The sequence below is a fragment of the Bombus pascuorum genome, chromosome 14 (assembly GCF_905332965.1).
Source record: "Bombus pascuorum chromosome 14, iyBomPasc1.1, whole genome shotgun sequence".
Lineage (NCBI taxonomy): Eukaryota > Metazoa > Arthropoda > Insecta > Hymenoptera > Apidae > Bombus > Bombus pascuorum.
In genome coordinates this window covers 10042622-10056140 of record NC_083501.1, presented here as the reverse complement: position 1 = coordinate 10056140, position 13519 = coordinate 10042622, and the positions used below count along the sequence as shown (strand labels likewise).

The 13519-nt window shown below is 40.7% G+C and overlaps 1 protein-coding gene across 5 annotated transcripts in view; it reads left to right on the top strand.

The window, feature by feature from the left end:
* LOC132913968 (RNA-binding protein Musashi homolog 2) overlaps positions 1 to 13519 on the top strand; it is a 126897-nt gene that overhangs the window by 39248 nt on the left and 74130 nt on the right. The window lies entirely within an intron of this gene.

Below are 13519 nucleotides of genomic sequence, written 5' to 3'. Positions count from 1 at the left end.
TCGAAAGTGGCGAATAGTCCGGGTAATCGATAATCCGCCGCAAATCGCTCCAGCAAAATTTTTCTCCGTCGGAGAAAAACCGATACCAGTCGTTTTTACTTTGATATACCCGTTTGGAAAACCTGCTTTTTTCGTTTTTATCAGCCGCTTCGCGAAGATCGTGAACTTTATGCTAAAACGTGTCTCTGATCGAGTGGATTCGCCGCCGATCGATCATGAATTTTCGACATCGCGAGTTATTAGGTTGTTGCATACGAAACGATCGATTTCACAAACGCGTGAAGATTTCAGGCTATACTAAAGTGACTAAAAGTGCCATTGAATAATGTTTATTGGATGCCGATATAAAGCTTGAAGCTCGAGAGACGAGACGTAATCAGTGTTTTGTCGATCGTCTTATTATCAAAAGGGAGATTATGTACATATCTGAGCGAACCGTGATTCCACATCGAATTGGAGTACCTGCACAATTTTAAATCTCGACTCCAACGGAATAAAAGCCATATTAAGAAAAGATATAATCTGCTGTTAACGCCGAGTGCTCGCTAAATCAACGAAACCTAAAGCTGCGTTAACGTGTATTTGATTTTAATGCTGTACCGAATTGACAGATACAATTTGTTGATTCTACTAGAAGATCGGTATTACTTGGTATGGATCGGTAGTCATTGAGTTGAAAGGGTTAGCGCAGTAATTTTAGATCGAGAAATAGAAACAGAAAAATGAGTCGAAATTTGATCAAGAATGATTAAGATATCGAGATATTGAAAGATATTGGTCTTAATGATCGTAACTTCGTCTTACAACAGCCAAAATATATCGGCTCTGTCAAATCATAATTCGATTATCGTCAGTTTCAAGAAAACTACGAAAGGTTTCAACCGTTTCACCTAAATCTAATAATCTGATAAAAGCGTACCTCAAAACTGTTGCATCCATCAAAAATACTACGTTGCGCGTGTCAAACTACCCACTTCCCCGTGCTTTCCTCGCAAACATACAAAGTTAACTCGATAAAAACTTTGTTGCATCCCGTGCAAGTAACTCGATCGATAATATCCATTACGTTGTTTACGAAAACGAACAATCGGTTTAAAGCCAGATACTCAATTGAAATTTTTTACGTATGTGGCTCGCAAGAAGCGTCGTAGTCGTTTAACAATGTTTCTCGGTCGTGTGCATTGAACGTTGCACTATGGAATCTCGCGTAACGTTTCTTTGGCCTTCGATTTCTCGTTACTTTTGCAAATCGTTTAGTCAGCCGTTTTTCATTCTCCGTTCTGTCTTTCGTTCACGTGAAATAAAACGTCGACAGAGAGCGAGAAGGATAGACAGAGAGGAATGCGAAACAGGTTACTGAACAATAGGGAAAATTTTATCTCCGCTCCGTACGAAAAGTTGGCGGTTTTGTTTTCCTGGCTTTCTATCGGCGATCCGGCCGGTTAATTTGCAATTATCGATTGAGCGGCTTTCGTCGGGATCCGAAAGCGTGTAAAGGCCGTCGAAACGTCGAACACGCTATCCGAGAGCAGTTTTATCCGAGCGAATTGGGTCACCGGTATCGTATTGCCAAAAGTTGATCGAGTCGAACTCTTCCGTCCCACCTATTCATCCTATCGTTACGTCGGGAGCGAGTCTCCTAGGTAATGTCAGAAAACACCTATCGAACCTGTTTTATCGTTAGACCGGTTAGACAACCGAACGTAACTTCCTCGTCCATGTTTCCGAGCAGTGAAATTGAAAAATTCGCGTAAATGGAGTTCATCGCTGTGGCTTACGAGAGGTTGCAGTCACAATTTCTTATTACAAATCTCGAGAGTTTATAGTTTAGCATATACGGCGTACAAGTTTCACGAACGCAGATGAAAAGATTAAAAAATGCGGGTAAATTATGGAAAAAATCGAATTTTTAAAGTACATAACACGAGGAAGTACAAATATAATTTTCGAAGAACACGGTGTCACCTGTCTGTGTTGCTATACCCAGTGACATAACCCGAGATAACGATGAATGTGTTCCACGTGATAAACCTTGAACTCGAATCGTTGAAGACCATCGACGTCTCGCTGTCTTAACGACTTGTTCTCACGTAAACTAATCTAAAGCTGTCTAATTTATTAGATTACGAATCCGATCGAGAATCGTATATTTTTCGACAACTTTTGCTTGAAACGTATTGCTCGAAAGAATAGCGCAGCAGATTTATACGTGGCAAGTACTAGGCGCGTCTCAGATATAAAGCGCCCTAAACGCTTTCAGAAGAAGTTTGGAAAACGTAAATATACCATTTTACTGGTTGCGTTATGACGCTGTTAAAATTTACGCCCGCTTGATTTAAGCCGCGCCCATACGAAACCGTTCAAGCAATTTACCCGAGAATTCGCGTTTCACGAGCATATGGATGGCTTCTTCGCGCGTCTACCTTTGCTCTATTACGTAAATATCGGATCACGTTGATACTATTTTCATGGTCTGTAGGTTATCTCACTATTTTCTAATTAAATATTGTAAATCTGGGTCGGCCAATAGAGATTAAGAGAATAATAATACAAATTGCATAATAGGAAGTTTAATTAAATGATCAAATAGTGGTGGGTTATTTTAGCGCGAACTTTAGTCCGCCGAAGGAGAAAGAATTTCATAGTCAGTGGAGCGATCGTCGGTGGACGTAAGCGGGGAACAGTGGTTCCCTATTTAGAATTTCATTTTGATCGTTTAATATTCCACGCTATGCGCAGTATGCGGGTGTTTGCGGCACCCTCGTGCCACGGGGTGTTTTCCGCGCAATCTTGCCATCTACTCTTGGCGCAACATCGTCATCCTTCAACTTTGCGAAACTTCCATTGCAAGCGTGTCTTCTCGTGGCTCTGTTGGCCGTTTCCTTGATGGAAGACACAGTGTCGAAGATTTTGTGGTATCTCCATCCTTTCGCGCTTCGTGTTTCGCATACGCAACATTCTAGATCGTATAAGTTGTTATTCGCTAAAAAATAAATATGTTTGTTAATACGTATAATTGGTCTCAGATCTCGTACGACGATAACCAGCTTTCTTCGCGTAAGTTTCGTTTATAGTGGAATTTTTAATTATCTGTCCTGTGTTCAACGCGCTTTCGTACTGCACAAATTCTTTTGCCTGCAATTACAGCACATTTCACCGTGAACTCCTTCTTACTCTCGCGCGTCAACACAAAAATCTTTCTCTTTCGTGCAACGTTCAAATCGATCCTTCCTTCATCGAGTCCGCGTTCTTTCTTTCGTATTGTCGAAAGATTCGCGGAACAGGCATAGCCTTTTTCGTCGGTACCAACGACTAATAATTCTTCGTCAACCCTGGGGAAGGGAAACAACTAGGTTCCTCGATTTACGAAATCGTCTATTTCAAACCTGATCGGTGGTTCATCGAACCAGAGAATAGACTAAACCAGATGCTGGCTAAATCCGTAGCGTTTGGCGACTTTGGCCGCAACTTCAAAGCATCTTCTTGCGTCGGACATTGTCTAGAAAATTGTTATTTCCCACTCGAGAAACCATTTCAATCGTGTCAAGGTATCCGAGCCAGAAATGTCCTTCGCGTAGAAATCGTTATTAATTTCGACGAGATTATTGAAGCAGGGTATGAACGTGCGTGGAACGCGCGGGATTTACTCGGCCGTTTCGCCGTTTATTTCCAGCGTCATCTCAAACAAGCAGACGGGCTCGCAATGATTCAATCAAGCGTGAACGCGCTCGCTCCGCCAATCCGACAGTTTTATTGTTCTGGGGCGAAGGTGGCTGAACATGAAACTTAATGGTTGCACTGTTCTTGGCGGGATACCCTTGCTAGGATCCGCGTTGATTAATGATCGAGTACTGCCATAAACGCTGATAGATTCGCCGCTATGCGTGCGAACCTCGCTCGTTACAGTTCCGGGAAAATGAGGAGGAATTCCTGCGAGTTGTATAAGCTGACGTTTCCAAACAATACGATCACGATCGACGAATTTTCCATTCGACCAAATCGTTCTTGAACGTCACATTTTTTCTTCGCGTCGCGTTTCTCCTTGTCCGCATAGGATAGGCTTCGATAGGGGAAAGATCGTACAGTTTCGAGCACGGCTGAATTTACGGCGAGTGTTTCTGACGTTTGAGAAACTGGCGATAACTTGGGTGCATCGGGGATGATCTTCGTTACTGTTTTTTTAACCACAGAACTGACGAAGTTACGAGTATCGATTTCGTTGATTCTGTTTACTAGTCGACTTAACACGTTTCACGTATACCACGTGCATCTCTATACCTTTAGGATGCAGAATCGAATGTTGGAAATGCGAAGTTTTTTTTTTTTATTTTATTTTGGTTATTTTACAATTTGTCCTTGCGGACATTTGGTAAAGTGTTATATCTTGTTGGTGAAGAAAAAAAAAATATAAATAAAAAATAATATAGCATGTGGGCGGCTACCCCCAGCGGGGTGCCAGCTTCGTTTTTTTCTAAGTTATATCTTTTATGTGGAAATGCGAAGTGACGAAAAATCACGGGACTGTAGAAAAAATGTTTCACGATAACTCGTATGAAACAAACGTCATGTAAAATTTAACGATGCAAAGGCAGGTATTGTGGACAACGAATATATGCAGTGAATGTTTATGAATATATGAATGAATGTTACATATTTAAAGGGAATTAAAAGGTGCAGAAATGCAAAGAAAACTCACACAAAGCTGTATAAAATATGGATCCCCGTAATATTCGATGGATGCGATTAAAATCTCTGCCCACGTTCTGTTTCTTTGATCGGATTCGCAGAAATATGAATTTGCGTATACGTCCGCAGCTGTAGGTGAAAATCGAATGTATAACGATCTAATTAAAGAACTTTAAAGAAGTAAAATGTATTTCTGTGTATAGAAATAGTACGGAAGTTATCATCCTCCAACCGGTGAATGTGTTAATCGAAAATCGACGTGGGATTGGAGAGCCACGTTTTTCCTAAAACGAGCATCGCCCTCCACGCTATGTTTAGTATTGTAGAAACGGGCATACGAGGCGAATCGGACCTGTGTCTCCTTGCTACACCGCGTCAGCTGGCTAAACTTGGAACTTAGACTTTCGTCTGGCTTCCGTTGAACGGCGCTCGGCGTACTCGACCATTTTTGTTTTGCAGTTTATGTAATCCTTAACGCGAACATCGCTTTCAATATTTTTAGAATCGCACTTTTCTTTCGATGCCTCGGTCTGGCGCACTCGGTCACCCGTCAATCTTCCATTTTCGATTCAAATCGTAAGAAATTGAATCACCGTTTCACGCGTTGCTCTTCATTTTATTTGCGAGATATTTATCGTAACGTTGATGGATTTTCCATTTGCACGATACACCTTGCACATCATCCCGTTATTAGAACGTCACATTTTTGACGCTTAGTTTTTGAGAAGATCAAGTTTAAAGTTCAACGGATGCTTTACGCGTAATCGTACGTGTAATCGCGCTGTGCGTCATTGACTCTTAAAACGCGTGTATTTACTCATACTGGAGACAGGTGCTAAATAGTTGCACCGAGCGTCTATTCTTTGCCCAGTCTTCGCACATAGTTCACTGCATCTCGAAATATTCTGTATACGCTATTCTCGTCCTCTATTATGCTCTTAAACGTCTCTATGCGCAGTTTGTTTCTTCGTTTTGAACATCGCGTCGAGGAGAATGGGAACGTCGATCGATGAAGAAAGTTGCGGTTCCTTTCGATTTTTATTTAAAGTAATCGCTAGACTGGCGTGCCAGTGGCAACGACGATGAAAATCATAGGGCCAGAAAGACAAAGGGAAGGCCGGCGATTCCGTGGGGGCAGCTAGGAGGCTGAAGATACGAAGGCTGAAACGGAAAACGTGCAGAAAGTCTGTGTTACACAGCCGGAGAAAAAGAGAGAAAAGAACGAAACTCTTCGGCTGCGTAGCTTTCTCATTATCGCGATTGTTCCACGATGGGTACCGGTCGACAATAGGCGACACAGTTTTTTCGTCGTAGAAGAAAGAACAGTGCTGTCTCTCCTTTTCTTTCTTCTCTTGACTGCCCTGTCTCTTTCCTCGTCTCCGTTTCTTTCTCTCTCTCTTTCTCTCTCTCTCTCTCTCTCACATTTTGTTTTCTTTTCTCCTTCCAGACTCGTCTTGAGTTGCAATAGTTTCCATTGTACCAGTACGTAGCTAGAAACAGGTCTACAAACCGTCAATAGTAGGTCATCGGTTGGTTGTTGGTACACGCGCTTATTTACTTATTCTCTTTCTCTCTCTCTCCCTTTCTTTTCTCTGATGTTCTTTTTCAAGCTCTGTTTCTCATTTTTCGGCTCAAGACGGTTTACGAAATAGATACAGAGAATAATTAAGATCGTGGCTAAATGAGAAAAAGGTAACAGTATAAAACATTAATCGCGCCTCTGGTATCAAATATCGTGCTCCATGTACCAATTTTTAGATTAAGCTAACTCCGAGCTCGAAATCTTGGACGTTTCGAGGTTTCCTCAGAGAGTCAGTTGATAAAACAACTGATCCCCCTGGTGTTCTTCGTGTGTAATCGTGTAGTCTGTGTTTGTTCAGTACTCGTTACCGAAATAATTCGGAAGTAAGTTACTCGTGTCGCGGCGTATCAACTTTCCATGTTCCTCTTTTGTTTCACTACGAAAACCTTTTCACGCTTCCTTTCTCCGCTTCGGATTAACCTTTATACTCAGGTCGAGAATTCGCCTGGATTACAACGAACGTGCGGTAATAGGAAAAAACAACATAATTTCATTCCGGTGATAAAAGTACGACGCGTTTGCAGTTAGCTGAAAGCAGCTCCAACCTTCTCATTTCACCTTTCATTTCGCTTGCTCGCTGGTGCTGAGAGTCTCGCAATTATACTTTGCAAATCTGCGATAAAATAGATTGCGAATGTGAATGTTAAAAAAAAAAGGGAGGAAAGAAATACTCTTTGGGAATCCGATTATCGCGTAAATCGAACAAATCCGTTGCTCTTTTTACCTGAGCGAGTTTGGCTTTGTATAGGTAATAAACGAAAAAATTTTCCCAAACAGAAAGTTGTCATTTCGAATTGTTTTATTATGTATATAAATTTTGAAATTCTGGAAACAGAGGGAAGCAAGTCTTTCTGCCAACTTGTATGAAAATGATGAAGATATAACAAATTTTTACGACAGAGAATGTTTCTATAAAACGTAAAGAGAAAAAGTAACGAAATAGTGGCGACAACACGATCGACTAATACGTGAAAAGGAGCGAAAATTTGAATTAAAATCATAGAGGGGGAAGAAGATAGAGAACGGCGCCTCTGTAGAGGAAAAGATAATGGGGATGCAAGGTACATGCAAGGAAAATTATGTCGCGGAAATGTCGAGAATCTGTCTTGCTCGGTTCCCGTCGGTGAACCTGAAAAACAGCCGTCGAGGAGGTCGAGGAGACTCGCGGAGACACAACGACGTCAACGAGTGAGGAGACAAGATGAAAGGGATGAAATGGTCTCGTGACGCAATCAGTGGCGTAACTCGCTCAACGAAAAAGTCCTTTCGCTGCGAAAATCCCATTCTTTATTCTTTAGAAAATTTTTCGTAGAACACGGGCGGTATGTCTCTGACCAGCAAAAAGTTTGCCCGATTCTTTTTACGCGGTAACAAAATTGGAACGCAACCGGAAGCTATAAATGATCCATAGACGAAAGAATACTTAGCGTGCGGAGCAGATGGCGTTACTACTTTCCAGTGATACAGGTCAACGCTAGGTCGGCAGATCGCCAAGTTTCTATGGGCAGAAAAAAAAAAGTGAAACAGAGATTAGAAATCGTAAACGTTTTCTCCTTTAATTTAATTGATTAAAATTGTTGTCCCGTTAATTGTAATTGCATCAGCCTCTTGTATGGGTTATTTGTTAGAGATGCAAAGGAATACAAAGTTACGATTATAGATTATTATGCAATCTTAGAACATCCTGGGTAATATAACGGTTCTCGTATGGATTTATGGCTTCGCATAAAGTCGATGAATTTGACGAGGAAATTGGAAGAAATCGATAATCGAAAAATTGGATTGGCGACGATACGCCACTGCAAGTTGCGGCGGACTCGATTTATCTTTAGCTGACGTCTTTATCTCGGCGCAAAACAGTCCGGGTTTTTCACAGACTCGTGTTTCCACTATTTTCGATCTTCCATCCCCTTCCTCGTCCTCAGTCGCAGCCGTGCATCCCCTTGAAGACAGCAAATGGCACACGGCGCATGCAACACGATCTCTTTGTTGGCGAAGAATGAAAAAGTCTGGCATGTATTGCTCCACCGAGCGGTTCGTGACTACACAAGGTACATTAAAAGATTTTCATCGGGGATTTCTGTGCTACCGTACACATTCCCCGACGTCGACGAACAAAAAAAAGAAAAACATTTCTGTGGAATTCCTGCGTGTTCGTCTGCGGTTTCATCATCAGAAGCAAAGTAATTACACATCTTGTTTTCTTGCACCGCGATTGATCCAACCTGACGATGGAACAGGATCGTTCGTCGAAACAACGAAGATTATTTTCATTCTTATTTCTATCCGGTTTATCGTACAATGGCTACGAAACCTTATTTGCGTGCAGTTGTATTTACTGTTTATTGTAACATCTGCACATTAATCAATATCATGTAACTATATTAAATTTCGTATTATTTGGTAGGATTTTCATACGAATGGTGGGGATTCGCTTCATTAGATTAGATCGAGGGTAAATGAGAGTACTTTTTATTGGGCCATTATAAGTGAAAGGTAAATTTTAAGTATGGCTCTTTCAAAGATCGATCCAAGGATTTCCCGGTATCATCGTACCAAGGGATTAAATATTTGGCCAAGGTTCAAATTGCAGGGTCTAATTTGGCCGAGATCGGACCGTTCACGATCCTCCGTGACGTTTTCTTTCGCGTATTCCTTATAAACGGACACTTTCGATAAATTATACCGGGATGCTCGGACGAGCGGGCGTTCCACCAATCTTGGAACAAACTTTGCTCGTTTTTCCGAAAGAAAACTTGGCTTTCAAGAAGCCAAGATACATCGCGAGTGCGCAATGCAGAGTAGAGTTTTAAATCTTGTAAAATCATCGATGCCGAACTAGAAATATCGTTCGTCCGTATGAAATAACATTAAATCATCTCGAAGGAAAGTACGTAAATTTCGACTATTTTTCTCGATGGCTGTATAGATAAAATTGAGATCTAAAGACTGCTCGTTTTATAAAAATAAGAGAAAGACATCACTCTTTGACCTTCTCCTTTTTTTCTTTCTTTTTTTTTAAAAAAAAAGAAAAAGTAAGGACTCATTGACACAATTCAAAGTTTCGGCGTGTATGAAATTAAGTGGCACGTGAAAGCATACCAACGCTGGTTGGATGTCGGGGTCAAGAGATTAAAGCCTCGTGTACGCTACGCTACCTATGTGTGATGCGTCGAATTAAGCTAAGCCACGCTCGAGCGTTTACGCCTGTTCGAACATCTTTCTTCTTTTCGGTCTTATCCGCGCGATAGAATATCTTCTGGAATTTAATTAGGCATTATACGTGCTCGAGAATTTGATAAGCGTTTACTTAGCTCGCTCGTTTTCTGGAATATGGCTAGTCCGCGTGGAAATGCGCATAAACTATGCTTCGAGGAGATAATTCTAGTTTCAGTCGAAATCCGGTCTCGAGGCTCCTTTTTACGGGACATTGCCCTATCTAAGTTTGCTCGCCAAATACAATGGCAGTGGGATTCTGCTGAATTCCTCCAGAACAAGTTCTTGCTTTCTCTGTGAAAGATTAACGTTAACTGTGCATACCGTACTCGGACTTTCGCGTAGCAACCACGTTATCTGATGCTTCTTCTTCCAAGCAATTGCATATCGCTTTACCTTTACGATTTGTTATTATATCGCGAGATTGCAGTGTTATCAGTCGTACGTGATTAATTCAATGACATTTCGTAGCTCTGTTTCGAACCTCAAATTTTTATATTAGTTGGGGCCATGTACCGACATGCTGAATCGACTAAAACGTCGAAAGGTTCTTAGTTACCTTTAGACGTTGACACGGCTAAACGTAGTTATAGGTTTTTATACTAACCTCGTTATGAACGAAGCGAAGAGAATCGTGATTTAGCGATGTAACGATGAAACTGCATTTCACGCGAGTAGAAATAAGGCACGATAATAATTAGTTAGGTAATAACGTCGCGTGCTGAACGAATGTTCTCCTATCTCGGTAAGTAATCGCGGATGTGCACCACATTCATTCGACGCGAACTATGATAATTCAGATGTTAATTAATGTCGAGTACTCATGGACACTGATTTCGTTCCATCTTCCAATTGCCTCGTCGTTTTCTGAAATTCCTAATTAAGTATCTGCTTCTCATTAGTATTCCAACAACTCCACTTAACGTGTACCCATTTACTGAAAATCTTAATCGTAGATACGCTTTCTTCGCCCGTCAAAAACGCTCGTATCTTTGTCTATATCGTGAAAATCAACGTGCTTCGTACAATTATCTACATCGCTGATGGATAAATGGAGGCTGTAAAGAATTGACGGAGAGCAAATTGGGTTATGGCGTAGTTACATTGTCATCCATAAAAGTCGACGAAGACGTTCGATACGGCAAAATCGCCGATAACGTTCTTAGCCTCGACATAAATGCCATGTCAATTATTGGCTAGCTCGACCCGATAATACTTCCGACAAAAGTCAGCCAGAACGTTGTTCCGTTCCCTAACATTTACCCGACATTCCGTAAGGATCGTTCTCTTCACCTTTAACACGCTTCGATTGGACCAAAGCTGCGGGTTAAAGATCCTAATTTTTCCTTGCCAAGAAAGTAAACGTCTCTCCTTGTTCCTGCCTGAGCCTGCTTCGTTAGGATAATCGGTCTCTTTCCTCAGACTCGAGTAGAAAAAAGCGCTGACGTAACTGCAAAAGATAGGCTGACTCGTGGTATTTGTTTCAACATTTGTCACACGGAAAACATTTTTAAAACGAGGTAAATCTAAAAAATTGTTAAGATATTGTTAGAACGTTTGGAAATTGCTGCTTCGTTCGATATCGTTAAACTAGCGTGGATAGAGGAAACCATATATTCGATGTTATAAATGGAAAAAATGAAACGTATCGCAATTGTAACACGATCGTAAATTAAAAATTTAACCTTTCGATGCACACACTCGTGACATGGACAACTATGAAAGTTGGAAAGGAAATATCGATTGAAGCTAATACGATTTACAGACAGAATCAAAGGAAACGTGGTACGCTTGGGAAATACATTAAGATGTGTAACTTAATCGTTTTTCAGCTGGTTGACTCGGTGAAAGAGAAGGACTATATGGAAGACGTACAAGCGATACACCAGCCATGGCCAACGAGAAACCGTGCCCATTCTGGTTTGCCCACGTGCTCGTTTCGTTCGTTGACTCGTTTGATCGGTATTATCGGAAAAACAGTGTACTTCGTGATACGTTCTTATTCACAAGAACACGATTTATACGATATGTTATTGTAATCTATTTCATTACTTACAGGCAAGCGCATAATTCGCAAGATTTTTTATTTATATGGAAATTAATATCATTACACTTTCGAATAAACTATTTCCAAAATTGCGATGAATATTCAGCCACGTGGCGTTTCACGCAAAAACAGACTCAAAGTATTCATTGTACGAATGAAATATAATTTCAGTAAAACGATATAATCCGTACGAACACTAGCAACATTTTTCAATAAGATCGCCGATAAGTTTTACGACTTAGACTCGCTGTTACATATTAAATTGCGAAATTCTTCGGATCGGAACGGGTTAGCGAGCGAGCTGTAACCCGTGCTATACACATGTCGAGTTGCGTAAACCATCATGCGGTTGCTTCGTTTCGAAGTAGATATACGTTGATGTAAATAGTAAAAGGGATTTACGACTTCCTAGTCAAAGGCGATAGAGAAAGTGGACGCGATCCGCAAGTCGACGGCGCAACTTACCGTTTATAGTCACCAGCCGTACTCTCGATTCGTCTTAATGGCCATAACATCCACGACATATCGCCCTCTTCCGACATCGATCGCGTTCGCCTTACGACTTTCAGTCCTCGGAATTACCAATGAAACGCTCAAACTTCCACTCGTATTAACTCTCCCGCTATAAGGCTTTCGGACCGTCAAATATTATTATCATAATTAACAGACGATGTAAGTAGTTCATCCTGTACATCGAATTACATTAAATTAAAGAAAAGAAGAAAACAAGAAAGTTAATATAACACGCACTGATACGATACATATTGTATTAACAAAGGGAGTACACGAATAAATTTTGTATACAGGAGGAAGAAGGAACTTTGCATAGTGATAGATTTCCTCACCCTGTTTCCATATATACATAAATTATAGGAGCGGATACTCGATATTGTTGAAAATATTCATGAATCTTGATTAAAATTTCATTACCGTGGTAAAATAATCATGAGATCATATAACCGTTCGTTTAATTCTCTGTAATACAGACTTGTGTTTATTTTCATCTATATTTGACACGTCAGAATTAATTGTATAAAGTATTTCAATGTTCGCGCGTGTATCATTTTCCTACTATCGGAAACCGTGTCGTTGTGAATGCCAAAAATGCCTTCAATTTCTACAGCGCCATAGCGAGAAGGATAATGGTAATAAAATGCGAGTGAAATTTCATTTCTTAGAACGAGCAAGTCTAGTTTTTATTCTGTCATTCGGTTTATTCTCTCGAACAAGTAACTGTAGACAGTTACTTGCGTTGGATGTTCGCGATGAAAAACGAAGGTAGACACGCAAACGTATACGTTCTGCGATAAAGTGAGTCATTGGTACAAATACGAAAGTGTGCAGAAGGCATATTTGGCTGTTTTGCTTTGTAAAAACAAGGAAACCCACGTTGAAAATATTTCCACTGTTTTAAAGCTATCCCTGGCACCGTGCCAATCTCGTTGACCACGGGATATCGGTAAAAACCAGATCGAACGTGAGTTGAAATCTGCTTGGTTTGTGTATCAAAGTCGAACAGGCTCAATGCGGAAATTTACTTATTCTCGCTTCTGTTTCCATACACTGTGAACTGGCTCTAATGGCTCTAAATTTCAATCTTTCTAACGTCCTCTGTGAAATTTATTTCATTTGATCGACGAAAGCGGTGCAAGGGATTATTTAGAAATCTTTTTTATTCCGTATAGTTGAAAAGATTTTAGCGAAGAATACTTTTTAAATATTTTGCAGTACTTTATCGCTAAATTCGTTAAAAAGATACGTAATCCTACCTTTGCACGGTCGGTAGAAATTGTAAGATCATAATAGCGGGATTATCGTGTCATCGTGAAGAAGTCGGAAAAGAAGTAACACGCGTCGTGCTCTCGACGAAATTGATTCCGTAGAAAACTAAAGAAAGGAAGAAAAACAAGCCACTCGACGTTGTAACCTAGATTTTGAGTGCGCTACGCGAACCGGAAGACACAAGCACCCGCGAGATCCTCCCCGCT